The sequence below is a fragment of the Ambystoma mexicanum genome, chromosome 6q (assembly GCF_040938575.1).
Source record: "Ambystoma mexicanum isolate Mex_15411 chromosome 6q, UKY_AmexF1_1, whole genome shotgun sequence".
In the NCBI taxonomy this organism is placed as follows: domain Eukaryota; kingdom Metazoa; phylum Chordata; class Amphibia; order Caudata; family Ambystomatidae; genus Ambystoma; species Ambystoma mexicanum.
In genome coordinates, this window is record NC_090937.1 from 1,063,939,990 (window position 1) to 1,063,956,299 (window position 16,310).

General features: G+C 44.6%; 1 protein-coding gene across 4 annotated transcripts in view; it reads left to right on the forward strand.

The window, feature by feature from the left end:
• The window catches only part of SGCZ (sarcoglycan zeta), a 6,780,780-nt gene that overhangs the window by 6,093,934 nt on the left and 670,536 nt on the right, over nucleotides 1-16,310 (forward strand). The gene's annotated exons all lie outside the window — the stretch shown is intronic.

A 16,310-nucleotide genomic window follows, 5' to 3' on the forward strand; every position in this document is an offset into this window, starting at 1 on the left:
AAAATGTCTACTCCATACAATTTGGAATCTGCTTTTTGGTGGTATAAGTTTTAATTATGCTTAGATGCAGATAGTCTCATCATAACAATGAAGGTTAATTGTATAAGGTGATATCATCCTTAACAATCTAACGGAATGCAGCTTGATTACTTTGTTAATTTCACTTCACCCTGAAGCATACATTAAGTGGTTGCGCAATTTCATCTGTTAAGGGATTTGTTGTGATTTGCAATGCTGTTGTATCCAAAAACACAGAAAGTAAAAAGGTTTAATATAAGATTAAAGTAAATCCCAAAGCCCTACATTATTGTGTAGGCTATATTGGTTTTATTTTTTATTCAACTGAATTGACTGCTGTTTTTCTATGTTAATAGATTATGTGGAGGTCTGATAAAGGTTAAGTGTGTACTAGTTCTTTTTTTAAAGTGTTAATTTGTTCACATTCGGGGTACATACCCAAGTATGGCATGAACATTGAACATAGTCTGTTATATTCAAGGATACACATGATGTCTGTGGTGACTTTATTTGCATCTCACTTTAGTAAAAATAGACTTGTGTGGATAAGAATAACTGAGAGTTACATAACTCATCCCTTATTTGAAGACATTGCCAATGTCTACATGCCTAGACATGGGTGAGACCTTTTGACTTGTGATTTGTTAAAGGGTAAGCGAGACAGACAGCACTATGCACATGCATGTCTTTCGAAAGAAGGAAACATGCTGTAGTGTGGGCATTTTCCTTTAGTTTCTTTAAGTTTGTCAAACGTGAAGACAACAAATTGGATATTATTTTAATTTTGCTAAGTTTCTAAACCAACCACTGTTCCTATTGCTCCATTAAATAAACCTTGATCTACATCAGTGGTCTTCAAACAATGGGGTTTGCCCTCATAGGTGGGCCAAGAGGATGTCCAGACGGGTTGCAAGGCTCATCATAAAGGGAGTACAGTTACTGCTTTAATAGAACATGTACGCAGATACAGAATATGGAGGGAATGGCAGCAATATTTTTACTGAATGGAAACGGGGACATAGCATAGAAATGTTTGAATACCACTGATCTATGTCAAGGTTGCATCTTACAATAGATTATATTTTTTCCAATCCAGCTGTGTGGGATAAAGATTTCTCTAGGATATTTGTATGTGCAATGGTGTGTTGATGCAGGGAGTCTCCTGCCATGGGCTTCTAATTTGCAGTTGATGTGGACTATGGGCTATCCATTGTTTTCAAGCATTCTCTCATTAAATGGACACAGTCTGCAAGAGTAGACATTAAACACACATTTTGCTGTCTTAATGGTTTGATCACTTGATGACCTGATGTGTTTTCATCATACAATTCATGTAAAAGGTTACATGTTAATGATAGTTTTGTGTGTTCAGTAAGTATATCAATTCTTATGCTCTTTAGAATTTGATAGTTTGTTGGGTCTGCTGACTGACATATTTTTTATACGATCTATGTAGTGAAAGTGGTGCAATAAATTCATATTCTCTATGCAGCTGAGTGTGGTACAGAATTCTATGTGACCTAATGTTTTGACTATGGGTTGACCTTTGACTGGTGTCAACTGTAGGAGAACACCAAACACAATGGGCCTCATTACGAGGTGGCCGGTAGGGGTTAATGGGCACCGGTAAGGAGACAGGTGCTGGTAAACCCTTACCCTGCCCTATGGGGGCTCGAATGGGAATGGGGAATGGTTCTCGGAATGGGGACTTACCGGGTCCTCCAAGGTTGGAATGACCCGGTAAGTCCCTATTTCGAGAACCCAGACCCGGAATGCGGTAAGGGGGTAGCCATGGTGCTAATAGCACCATGGCTACCTCCTACCTCGTAATGAGGCCCAATGACATGTTTTCTGACAAACAATAACTCATATCCAGGCTTAAGGATGTCTATCTGTTTTAGGTGAATTAAGGATAGCATTAACGTAGAAACCATGTTTACCTTATCTATCAGAAGAACTTTCATTTGTCCTAGACTTCTTCCTAATTCAAATGGAGCTACTGCGGACAATGCATGATACTCTAATTTCTTTGAGTGCTCAACTGGGAGGAATAGTAGTTGGTGTAAAGTTACACTTACTATGCTGTAAGCAGCATGACCTGTGGGGGTGTAAACACTGAATTGACAAATTGTTTTAATTAGTGAATATTGCCATCATTACTAATATAATAGTCGTTTGAAATTATTGCAAAAGCATTTTCAGTTTTCATGGTGAAATCCATATTCTGATTGCTTGGGGTTAACTATCGTGCATTCTTCTTCAGTCATTGCTATTAATGTTTCATTTTTTATAAGTCTTTCTCTGAGTTGGTATTTGCTATTTTCAGGGATGATTGAATCTCTTTGGGAATTTCTTTACCAATGTGTCTTTCTATCTGTTCTTCTTCATGACACTCATTTGCTAATAGTTTGTCCTATTGTTTTAATTTCTGCATTTGGTTACTTTCAGTTGCATCAAACGCAGCTTCAAATGTGTCATGGGTACCAACTAATCCTTCCTCTTTTCTTCAAGATTTGAATAGCTGTAGTAAAGCCATTTAATACTGTTCTTTGTGTTCTGCAGGTGTGAAGGATAGTTTTACATGTTTTAATAGAATGGGTTTTGAAAGGTTTTAATAGAATGGGTTTGAAAGTCATATGAGACTTTGTTCACAATTTAGGACATCATATCTGCCAGCTGCTGCTTTTTTATGTATGTGTAGTATAGTGCTATTTCATTCATTCATTTGTTTTCCAAAGAAGGACTTCTGCTTGGAGAGTGTGTGTCAATAAGATTACATTTAAAGATGTCTAGGCTGGTGGGACATTCTTCGGCTAGGTAATCATTTTCTTGGAAGGAATGTAGTACTCTTCTTCAAGATGAAGCTGGACCAAGGTTTAGCCAGAAAATGGTTTCAGATTTTCCATACAAGGCTGTGCATGTTAACCCTCAAGGCCAGAATCACACAGGGTCTTCAGAACAGGCCACGGATGTATATTTTGGTGTTAAATGTGTGGGGCAATCCCTCTCTCTCTTGTCTGCCCACAAACCTCCTTGCAACCCAGAGATCCATAATCCTAAATTCTCCTGAACTGTAACCCCCTACTGTCATCAAATTTCTCTTCTCTGATGTGTGGTTTCCTTGTTTACAGGCTGTCTAGACTCCTTTAGGGGCTTCCTAGCCATTCATACTCTAGCAACAGGTTAGTTTACTAATCGGAGTTAGGGCTGTGCCTTGTATTTGCCCTGATATCCAGGCTATATCGGTCATGCACACCCAACTCTCTCCAGTACTCCTTCTACCATTCCCCTCAAATTATTTCTGGTGTTTCAATCCTCCCACTTTTTGCATCTACCTTCTGATGTAACCACTAATCCTCTCCCTCTCTACTACTTACTTTCCTAATTCTTTCTTATTCCTACCACTATTCGCTCCACCCACAACTATGTGTCTTCTCCTGCTAATACACTCCACCTCCCACTGTTACACTCGTCCTCCCACCCCACTACTCATTTACCCTCATTTCACTCTGTACCAGCCTGCTCTCAGTTGCAATTTATACTTCATTTTCTAAACACATCTCTCGTGGAGATGAACACTTACAGGGCAGAACCACTATCACTCCTAAACCAATAGTGAACATTCTTTGACAGTCTCCTCCACAATCTGACACTCATCCCTTCCTCCTCTGCTCTTTTGATCATAGAACTACTACTGACCTCACCCTGTAAAATCATAATTTCTCCTTCCTGTTTTCGTCTGCTGTCTTTTCCCCCAGGCAATGAGGGAAAGGCATAAAATGGCCACTAAGCCCCACCCACTTCTACCATGTGTTCATGCCTCAGAGTGTTGATGGTGGCCCTGGTGAGAAAGTTTCACATTTTGCAGGTGAGGACTGGTTCTCTGTGCCGTTGATGGTAAGTCTCAAGGCTGGGAGGTTCCCGGTTCCATTAATGTTTTCAAATGATTCATTATGTGTGTGGCAGCTGCATAGGTCCCGCGGCTTCACTCTCCCTCTTGCCGGTTCTCTGGATTGCTGGAGTAAGATGATGGCTAAAACGTTTCCTTGATGGTTGTCAGTGCTCTCAGGTGTCTCGGCCTCCAGTTCTGGATTGTTGGGTCTTAGTTGTTCTCTCGCTCTGGCCGCAGTATGTTCCTGTGGTTCTCTAGAAATGATGAAAACAGATTACTGAGCATGTTGTAATAGAGTCATGGTTGATCATAAGGGTCTGCATGCACGCATTATGGCAGGTTCCATGTAATGTGGCGACATTATTGCATTGAACATGCGGGGGACACCCCCAAACTTTTTTTTTTATTTTTATTTTATTTTATTATTATTTTTTTGCCCCTGTCCCCATATATATGGTCACCCTTATAATATCGCCGCAACCTTTTCCCGGCGATATTATTTACGGCGACCATAAATATGGGGATAATATTACCTGATACCTTCTGGCACTAGTTAAATAATGAATAATTCCTGAACAATTTTTCTCTAATTGTGGGTGTTAGCTCCAGATCTCCAGGGTCTAATGCCAAGGAATCATGACCTGTAAATTAAATCCCCTAAGGGCGAGGGTGACACATTTCAATGGGGGCACATCCAACCGATTAGCAGCTGACACATGGAAAGCCCTTTGTGAACAATCTATTTTATATCTTTTGTAATCCAGACATTTGCGCCACTGACCATAGAATGCCTTGAGAGGTGATCTCAAAAAAATCACCCTGGCCTCAACAGTTATACATGTGTATAGGCGCGTTACAAATACCATAACATATCATATCATATCATATCATAACAGTTGACAAATGCAGGAATTGGCTCATAGAAAACATATGGTCATGTCTGATGTTACCAAAGAGGTACACTATCACATTTTGTGCCACCACTAAACATTTAAAAAGTTTGGACTGGCCTATGGCAAGCTGGCCGTTACAATAATCTAACTAGGCATTTGTGAAATCATCCAGCAAGACGCTATCCTCTCTGGAGCTAAGGTTATTATTCCCCCTTGACTTGTGCTATTGTAAGAAAATCTGCACCAACTAACCACGTTTTTAACCTTAATCTTGTGACCAACTGGAAACTCGATATAGTTGGGAATAGTTTTAAGAACTAATTCAAGCCAGATACAAAGAATTTGTTGGGATTCAGAACTTATTTGTGACCCCTCAAAAGTACCTTAAGAAGATTTATTATGGCATTGAGACTGAATGTGTTGCCAGTATTAGAGGTAAGGGGTGCAGGGATGGGCATACAAAGGGAAGATAGAGTTTGCAGGATACATGGACTGGAACATTTATAGAAACTGCAGAACATGTGCTAACCTGTTGTAATAAGTTAGGGCATCGGTGCATGGTCTACCTGAGCGAGTATGTGTATTGGATCGAAGAGATAAAGAGTAACCTCTTTTGGAAAAAATGCCTAATGCCATCTTATCATAGACTAAACATGGCCCTCTATAAAGTATGACTGGGAGTTAAGGCTCCATTAGAATCGGTGAACGTAGGAAAATAATGAGGGGCAGGATCTTATTAATTTCATAAATGATCTTTATAAATGAGTATTTTAGTTTTGTAATTGATATGTTTTTGGGAAACAATGGATTTTGATCTAATGTTATGCAGTGCTGTTTTTGAAATGTGTAATTAAATATGTGTGAAATTCTATGAACTAAAAGACAATACAAAAAATATCAAGCATTTACTATTGAATTGTTGACATGTTTTTTCACAGATGATCCTCGTGAAAGAGGCCCTACGGGGGCCCCAATGCCTTGGATAACTGTATCTTGAATCTGGTAAAATAAAGAATACATGAACATTTTACTATTACCTTTTAAAGGACACGTGATGAGCATGATCATAGAGCAGAAGTATGAAACAGAGGAGGTTCCCTTGATCTTGTTTTGCAATTTGTACAAACACAGTGTGCGGATGTGGGTATGAGCTGCCCCAATGAAAGGTTTTCAATTTATAGTATAATAGTGAGGATTGATCTTCATATCCTAAGTGGTGCCCAACTACTCTTGTTTTTCTTCTGCAGTAATTTGAAGGAGCCTGGGAATGCAGTCTGTGCCCTTTTCACAGAAAAATAATATTGTGTTAGATAGGCCTCGTTAGGAGGATGCAACCTCTCTTTAATGTACATCTAGTTGTTGGCATTTGCGTTTCAGTCTTGACTTTTCGAGGAAATCGTCATGGAAAAATCTAGTTTGACTCATTTCATGGTGGGAATGACTTTCATGAAAGAAGACAGCCATCCACAATTGACTGAAGATTGTTTTATGCAGTCATTTAAGTAACACAGTTATCCTTTTTCTTGCCCTGTAAGATGTGTGCCTTAGCAGACGAGTTGGCCGGTGCAGAATTAATGTGCCAGTATTAATGTTTACCGGCATGTTTACGCAACGGCCAACTACACATTTTCGAAAATTGCTGGCAATACTGGTGCCAGTTATACCGGCAAAATCCGCTATGGAGTCCAATGGACTCATTGGAATAGGGGTTTACATTCGACACCAGCACTCGTAATCCGAGGGTAATAACGCCAGACCGAGTGCTTGTATCAGCTGGGAGAGGGGCAGCCCCAACGTCCCCGCGCATGCTCCTCTCCTTCGCACCCCCCCAGCTACGGAGACACACAGTCTCGGCAGCACAAAAGCCACAGAAGGGTGAGGTGCGAACAGTCATCACACCCTTCCTCCAAACAGCAAGGTGCTAAGCGCCATAAGGAAAACAACCATCAGGCAGGGCCCAGGTTCAAAGATCTGCCCCCACCAGGGGGTCAGACAGTCGGCTATCCGGCCGGGGGCTGCGACAACAGCAGCCACCAACACATACACAACAAAGACCCAGGGCCTCCCTGGGTCCTATAAATTAGAGCTGCATGCTCAGAGTAAACACAATCTGTTTGTCCCCTGAACGGGGACCCAAGCAAATAGGAGGTTCACTGTTTACTCAGTGTCTTCTAAATCTTCTTGCTTCTTTAGCAAATCTTTGAAGTTCCATGTACATCGAAGTGTCTTTTTCCTTCCTAAACATTGTACTGTTCAAAGCAATTCATGCAGCTTTAATGAAGGAAGAAGCGGCAATCGAACGGCCAGCGCGGACGCTGTCAACGTCAACATTCTTGGCATAGAACGAAAAGCGAGCGACGAGCGTGTCCAAAACAAAACAAACAAAGACGCGTGCCGCGGAATCATCCCCAAAACCAGTGCGAACGAAAGAGAAGTGGCACTCGAACAGCACGGCGCGGTCGGCTCCCGATTCAACACTTCACAGGTGAGCCACTGCGCTGGGGCTACGAGGGAGGATAAACAGACATTTATGTCCGAAAAAGATACAATTTATCAGTGGACCGGAACTCCCGCATTATAAGGCAGACGGGGCAAGATAACACAAACCAGAATCACAAGCCAGCTTGGGAGCTCGTCTTTGCTTGACAGCCACGCAGATCTGCCGAACACAGTTCCAAGCTCGGCAGGCCCAAAGACCGCAGAATTAAAATAATTTCTGTAATATTGCAGGGCGACCTCACAGCGAAACCAATTATTTAAATCCAGTTAATCAAGCCTGTGGCTGCCTAATTTTCTGAACCCGGACAAGAAGGCACCAGTCAACAGTTACCCAGCATGGGCAACAAATAGAACAGGCGCAAAGAACTCGCCGATAACAACGGTTTAACTCCTTGATAAAACCCTTTTTCTTTTCCCTATTGCAGGCATCGAAAAATATGGGGCCCAAACGGAAAACACGGGCACCCCCAACACCGGCGCAGAAGCCCAAATCACCACAACTGCTAGCAGCCATTGAAGCGGCAGAGCACTACGGATGGGCATGGGTTAGAGAAAACATGTACGGCCGACCCAGGGAAGGAATTACCAGCCCACCCTGCCACGACGAGGTTTCTGCACCATTAAAAAGGAGAAAAATTTCTGAAGACGCCAGAAAAGGTACCAGAAAATTGTCAAAACTATGCAAGAATGTAGTGGAATTACAGCAGATAATGGTAGAAATAAGGGGGAAACAGACGCCGCCCAAAAGGAAACCTGGGGCCTCAAACCCCCCATCACAAGAGAACCTACTATAACGGTTGTCAACCCACCCGCAACACTACTGATAGCAATCCCACCACAACAAGTACAGCAGTTGCCAATAGCGCCCACAGCTATAAATACAACAGCCTCCACAACTCCAGCAAGTGATCCAACAGGTGCCCTAAAAGCATGGACAACGCCAGGCACAGACAACACGGGCGCGACAGGGACTCCCGGCAGCAATACAACTGACATTGTAACAATCTGTAATGCGCAATTAGAACAAAAAATGAATCGTTCCAAACAGAGATATTAAATAGATACAAAAGATGCCTGGCATGGAACATTGATACCACAATCAAAGAAGCCATATGGGCCAAATAATGTATAGAAATCTTTTCCCTAATAGAAGCACAGCACAAAGGGAAAGACGCTTTCAGAGACCCGAAAAAAAATAGAAGAGAAAGCTATTGCCAGAAACGCCCAGGTCGAACAAAACTGGGACAACTGGTTACAGGCCTTTGCCATTTTAGCAACAATATATGAAGAAAAATTCCCCATGGATGGTAGGAAGATCTGGGCATACGTTGATAAAATAAGGGAAGTAAAAGTAACGCAGAGGGGGAAGACATGGCTTGCATACAACATCAGATTTAGGAGGAGCATGTCAGAAAGGCCGGCCATTGAGTGGGATGAAGTCCAGAACGATTTACACACCCTCAACGCCGAACCTCCCCAGGAAGATGATACCATGCATTTTTCTTCCAAAAATAACAAAAATTCACAAGTAAGCAAATCCCATGACAATGATAAATCCAAAAAAGGGGAGCAGCCCTTTCGGAGGAACCAGCCTTGGGCGGCTAAAAATAATGCCCACAGACAGAACAAACAGCAGGCTGTCAAATCCAACATCCCATGCAGAAATTTTGGGAAAAACCAGTGTACATGGGGCAAAGAATGCTCGTACAAACACGCCTGCTCAAACTGCAACGGCGACCATGCAGCAAGCAACTGCACCAGACTACCAGCCAAGAAAGAATGATATCCCAGTTTGAGAACCAGGACGAACGCCCATCAACCCGGGCAATTTTAGGGACGCCCTAAACAGCTACCCAGACAAGGAAACCAGAAGGATAATATCGCAGGGTTTCACCAAAGGGTTTTTCATCCCATTTAAGGGCACTGGGTCACAATACATCCCGATGAACCTAAAGTCAGCCTGGGACAACCCCCAGATAGTGGAAACAAAAATCAAGAAAGAACTGCAACTGGGCAGGGTAGCAGGTCCCTGGGACGCCATGCCCCTAAAGGACTTTTTAATATCTCCACTAGGCCTGGTCCCCAAAAAAGAACCCCGAAAATGAGACTAATCCAACACTTATCCTACCCTAAAGGCCAGTCTTTAAACGACGGCATCCCACACACAGAATCCGCTGTATCTTACACGCATTTCCAAGAGGCAGTAAGGCTCATACAAGAGTGCGGCAGAAACGCCTTGATTGCTAAGCTGCACATCGAATCTGCTTTCAGACTCCTGCAAGTCCACCCAGAGTCACAGCAGTGGCTAGGTTTCACTTTTAACAACAAACTCTACGTAGATAGATGCCTCCCCATGGGGTGCGCAGTATCCTGTGCACTATGTGAACAATTCAGTTCCTTTTTTCAATGGGCTTTCCTAAAGCAGAGACCGGGGACAAAAATAATACATTACCTAGACAATTTCATGGTCATAGGGCCACCAAACTCAGAGGAATGTCGCCGGGCTTTAGCAAAACTGGAGCACATGGCCGCTCAGTGGGGAATTCCCCTAGCGAGGGAAAAAACCACTAAACCAGACACAAACATAATTTTTCTGGGCATCGAAATAGACTCAGCAAAGGGGCTCTGCAGAATCCCCAAAACAAAAATATCAGAACTCCTGGCTAAAATACAAAACCTGATAATGAGAGAAAAGGGGACTGTAAAGGAAATACAATCCTTAGCAGGCAGCCTCAATTTCGCATCCAAAATAATACCTCAAGGGAGGATATTTTTCAGAAGCCTGAAGTTCAAAATCAAATCACAAATCACTCACCAAACCACACTTGCATATCCGGCTAGGCAGAGAGGTGAAACAAGACCTGGAAACATTCCTCAGAGATTTCATGTGGTCTTTACTTTGGCGAACGCCTTTAAATACACGGTCAAACAGGGTCCTATTCACCGACGCAGCTGGGAGCAAGTGGTTTGGAGCCATACTAGACTCCGAATGGGTGGCAGGACACTGGCCCAATTCATGGCAAGCAGCAGGGTGGACAAGAAACATCAGCCTACTAGAAATATTCCCAATCTGGCTAACATTACACATCTGGGGCAGGCGACTAGCGAACACGGAACTTTTGATCTGGTGTGATAACATGGCTGTAGGGGGCTCCATAAACAAAAGGTCTACAAAATGCTGTTTAGTATTAAAAGTTTTACGAGCCATTACAACAGTCCCCCTACAAGGAAACGTTGTACTCAAAGCGAAGCACATTTCAGGGGCAGATAATAACATTGCTGATGCCTTATCTCGTTTCCAGTGGACAAGATTCCGAGAGCTAGCGCTGCACGCCCAAGAACAGATGACGCCAATACCAGCAGAATGCTGGGCAATAATGGGAAGACAAGAATAACGGCATCAACGCCAACGCCAGAGAGCACAAGCCGGGATGCCCAATGAAAACCAGGCACCTCTAAAACGGGTACCAACAATACATCGGCATCAATGCCAGCACCAGAGAGTGCAGGCCGGGATGACCAATACAATGCAGGCACCTCTAAAACAGGTGCCAACAACACATTGGCATCAACGCCAGCACCAGAGAGTGCAGGCCAGGATGACCAATACAAAGCAGGCACCTCTAGAAGGGGTGCCAGCAACACATTGGCATCAACGCCAGCACCAGAGAGCCCAGGCCGGGATGCCCAACAAGAATCAGGCACATCAGCAAAGGTTGCCAACAACCTCACAGGCTTCCTAACAGAGATGGCAGAGAGGGCAGTGGCAAGCACCACGGCAACACAGTACAGTAAGTGTTTGCAAACAGTATTTAAAGCCACAGGTGTAAACCACGACCAGAACTAATAACGATTAAAGATATAGAAGTATTTTTAAAATGGGCTCGGGAACAAGGTTTCAAAAGGGATTGGGCTAAAAGACACCTGGTGGCAATTTCATACTTTACAAAAATACGGGGTGATTCAGACCCCACCCAGAACGCCCTCATCTCTTATGCAATGAAGGGATGGGGCAGATTAGAGGGTCCGCAAGTGGACACCCGCCGACCCCTTGATTTCAGCAAACTGGTAAAGATAGCAAGCCATTTGGAAGCCATATGTTGGCACCCATACGAGATAATGTTATTTAAAACAGCCTTTTTCCTAGCCTACTTCGGGGCTTTCCGGGTAGGAGAACTCATCGCTTCCAGCACCAAGGCCACAAACGGCCTGGGCATCATGGAAATCAGGGTAAGACAGGAGAGTGTTAATATAGAAATGCAACAGTCGAAAACGGGTGCAAAAAGAACCATCAATATTTGTTGCATCGATGAAGCAACAAACTGCCTGGTGTGCATCACCAACCTCTATTACGCACAACGACCCAAATTGCGGGGGAGTTTTTTAATCCACAAGGATGCATTGGCCCTAAGCCACTACCAATATAAATGAGTGCTGATCAAAGCAATCAGCAGAGCAGGGTGGGATCCCAAACATTTCGGCACTCATTCCTTCAGGATAGGTGCCGCCACTGCAGCATGGCAAGGAGGTTTAGCACTGCAACTACTAAAAAACATAGTGGGATGGAAGTCAGACTGTTATAAAAGATACATCAGACCGCAATCGATATAGCCATCCCCTCTTATAATTTTTCTTGCTTTTCCCTCCCTCCCACCACCACAGAAACAACAGGCGAATTGAAGACCACACTCCGATCTGCATGGATAGTTGGCCACTCATTCATTTTCAGGACAGGTAGATGGGCAGAAGAGACAAAAGAAGGGCCACCTTTCAGAAACACCATTACTTCATGGTGGGGATACAGAAGCCTACGTTGGGCGGACGTCCACGAAACATTAACGGAACTGGTGGCATACAGGGACCCACCAGAATTCATGATCATCCATCAAAGGGGCAACGACCTAGTCAACACAGCTAGACGCATCCTATGCGAAGAAATTTGCTCCTCCCTTGCAGGCATTTCGCACAACTGGAGGGGTACCGAAACATACTTCTCAGCCATCTTACCAAGAAAGAAATGGCTAGGGGCCAACTGCTACAAATCTATAGACATATCCAGAAGAAAACTAAACAGGACTATAGATAGATTCTGTATGACAAGAGGACTGGGTTTCATAAAACACCCAGCCATTACACTAGGCAACCCAGACCTTTTTCTCCACGACGGCACCCATCTGTCTAGCCAGGGCATGGAGCATTTATTTTGGGAAATCAATACAACACTTGCTCACAGGGGCTGTCTCTAGGGCATACTCTTGGGGGAACATGGTCAGCCGGCAACCTGCCCGTGTGTGGCGGCACGGGTCCGAGGGGGTAACCTCAGGACCCGGTGCCCAAAAGTATGATACCATCATGATATGTGATATTGTTATTGTCATAACCCATATCTGTACAATAAAATCCTACGGCCTTTTATTGCCAACACTTGAAACAAGTTGTGAGCCTATCATTACGGGTGAGGGTTTGGGGTTCGGCCATTACTAATGCATGCAAATGGGTTCAGCAATTATGGGCAATGCTGCATGGGCATCCCACAAGCGAGGCAGGGTAACTGCTGTTACCATCGGCAGCTGGGAGAGGGGCAGCCCCAACCTCCCCGCACCTGCTCCTCCCCCCCCCCCATCTATGGAGACACGCAGTCTCGGCAGCACAAAAGCCACGGAAGGGTAAGGTGCGAACAGTCATCGCACACTTCCTCCAAACAGCAAGGTGCTAAGCGCCATAAGGGAAACAACCATCAGGCAGGGCCCAGGTTCAAAGATCTGCCCCCACCAGGGGGTCAGACAGTCGGCTATCCGGCCAGGGGCTGTGACAACAGCAGCCCCCAACACATACACAACAAAGACCCAGGGCCTCCCTGGGTCCTATAAATGAGAGCAGCATGCTCAGAGTAAACATAATCTGTTTGTGAACCCTGAACGGGGACCCAAGCAAACAGGAGGTTCACTGTTTACTCATTGTCTTCCAAATCCATTTGCTTCTTTACCACAGAACCCACCCACCCTACAAAAAGGGGAGAAGAGCAAAAAGAAGTACAAGGCACTGTACGGTGCCCACAACAAGTCGTGGGACAAAAGAAGGTGGCACGGGTCCGAGGGGGTAACCTCAGGACCCGGTGCCCAAAAGTATGATACCATCATGATATGTGATATTGTTATTGTCATAACCCATATCTGTACAATAAAATCCTACGACCTTTTATTGCCAACTCTTGAAACAAGTTGTGAGCCTATCATTATGGGTGAGGGTTTGGGGTTCGGCCATTACTAATGCATGCATATGGGTTCAGCAGTTATGCCCATAATGCAGGTTTCAGTATTGAGACCACTGGTATTCCTCGAACTGTGGCGTCTGCACCTACAAGTCTATGTTGTTGATCTACAATTCGGACAAGTAGCTAGAAACCAGGAAGATGACCTCACGAGGCACCCTGACATGATGAAGGAAGCATCAGGAGGTGTGGCTGAAGAAGCAAAGACAATATGTCCCCAAAGGATATTATGAACGCCACTTACAGCCACAGTGACACGAAAAGGGTGATTGAACAGCTGCAGATCTGCAGATTAAACCCATTGCAATTAATTCATACATTACTTACACCAGTCTCTGGTGGGTCAGCAACAAACTGTCAGTGGGAACAAAGGTTCCCAACATTGAGGCCCAAGCTTGGTCATCCCACCAGCACTAATGGAGAGAGTTGTCCAAATAGCCAACACGAAACATCAAGGGGCAAGAAAGACAAAGGGTATTATTACACGGACGGCGGTAACCATGGCACTATTAGCAACATGGTTGCCGCCGGTATTTTACTGAGTCCGCCATGGTGAATGGCGGAATTACCGCCCTATTCCAAGGTATTTGGGGGTAATTCCACATTCACCATGACACTTCCCCATTCCCATTTTTGCCCCCATAGGGCTCAATGGGAATGGGGAAGGCGGTAATTACGGTACCGCAAATTGCGGTACCGTAATTACCTCCAAGGTCCCTTTGCGGGTCCCATCCTTAACGGCTGGTAAAACCAGCCGTTAAGGTAGGGTGCCACAAAGGGACCTCGTAGTAAGGCGTTAAGGGTTTAACGGCACTGGTACCTTTACCGGTACCGGTAAACCCTTAACGCCATCCGTGTAATGAGGCCCAAAGACTTGCCTATGGGCAAAGGTTTGGTTTACCGAGCTGGAGAAAACCATTGGTTCACTCCTAGCCAGCTGTCGGTGGTGTCAAGTGGCAGTCATGCAGATCAGACCTCCTCCAATAGAATCCCTGCACAGTTGAATGGCTCAATGACTATAAGTGAGTAATGATTTTGGCAACATACACCATAGCAAGCACATTATCTTAGTGTTAGATGAATGTTCTAGGTACCCAAAGGTTTGGTTCATATCCTCAGCGGGTAACCTCTTTCCAATACTAGATGAACTCTTCTCTGCCCAAAGCATATCGAAGTCCATCAGAGCGGATGATGGGCCTCTGTTCCAGGGCCGTGAGTTCCACAGAATTCCTCAAGTTGTGTGGTACATGCCAACTACACATCGCACCATGTTTGCCAAGGGCAAAAGGGATGAAAGCAGCACTGACGTCATTTTTAATGCCGTACCACACTTCAATGAAAACACCCACATGGGCCTCACCCGGTGTAGCATTTACAGGGTAGGAAGATCCACTCATTGATTGCAGAACACATCTCGAGGGATACGCTGAGGATTGACTATAACAATCACAAAACAGGCAAGTAGTAAACAACGAGAGAGAATCCATGACAAGAAATCTGCTACCATTGGGCATTAAGGTGGGCGGGCAGGCACTTCTGTGCAATCGGCATGTACAACACAAGCTGTGTCTTCCTCATGTACCCCAATCATGGACAGTGTTTAGCATACATTGATTGGTGATCACAGCCAGAAGAGAGTAGGTAGAAGTGACCGGAAACTGCAGCTGATTTTGTAAACATCACCGAAATCAGTGAATCACCGAATGGACGAGGTTACTGCAGACAGAACCATACCCTACAATTACATGAACAGTGATGAAGTTGTTGCAAGCAGATATGTTAGTGCATTCCCAGGTGGTCGTATCTGACGGACCATCGGAATATGAAAATGAACCCTCAGAATTTGGAATGGATGGCTCCAGGCCAGACCGAAGGGGTCAGGAATATCTCTACCTACCATGTACCCATGCTGAGAACTGAGGCAAGCACCCAGCAAACTCAGAGACAGTGTATTAGATGTGTAACATGATAAGTCACATCCACTGTAACAATATATAGGGTTCGTTTAATTATTTATGGTTGGGAGGGCTATTGTGATTTAATGCCACCCCTGAGGTGACCTGCGGCTGAAAATATGTGTGTGCACTTTTAATACATACGGACTGCAATTTATTAAGAGTGGCATGCATCTTGCATCTGAATCACCTTGCGGTGTAGACCGTGCCCCCACTGCAGTCCTACCATGGTTAGCACCGGGGAATGCTGCTCTACCTTTATGTGGCTTGTGACTGACTTCCGCCCATGCCCTCTACTTTTCTCTTCCCTGCAAAAGGCTATATTCCACTCTTCAGCACCAAGATGCCCTGGACCTCTGGGTTGGCCACCTTCTGATGCCTATTTTACATGGGGGTGAGAGGCCTAGAACATTATTCCAGTGCAATGCACTCGTCTGAGTACCCGACAAGGAACATCCTCTGACCCCTTAAGGCCCAGTTGTCCTGGCCTTTGAGATTCTCTGGGGAATGTGAAAAGGCGCATGGCCCTGAATGTGTGATGCAAAGAGCAACCCTGAATAGACCGTGCTGGTAAGTGAGTGCATTGCAGCAAGATGATGTATGGCAGAGCTCTGTGTATTCAGGCATTGCGACGGCTTGGATTCTGTAAACACCCTCTGCACAGAGCCTGCCCCTCCACAATCCTCTTTCTATTTCAACAAGGATGAACTAAGGCACACTGTTGCCAGCTTTACATGGGATCTGTCGAAGAAAACAGTAGAGCAGAACGGGTATTGTCCATG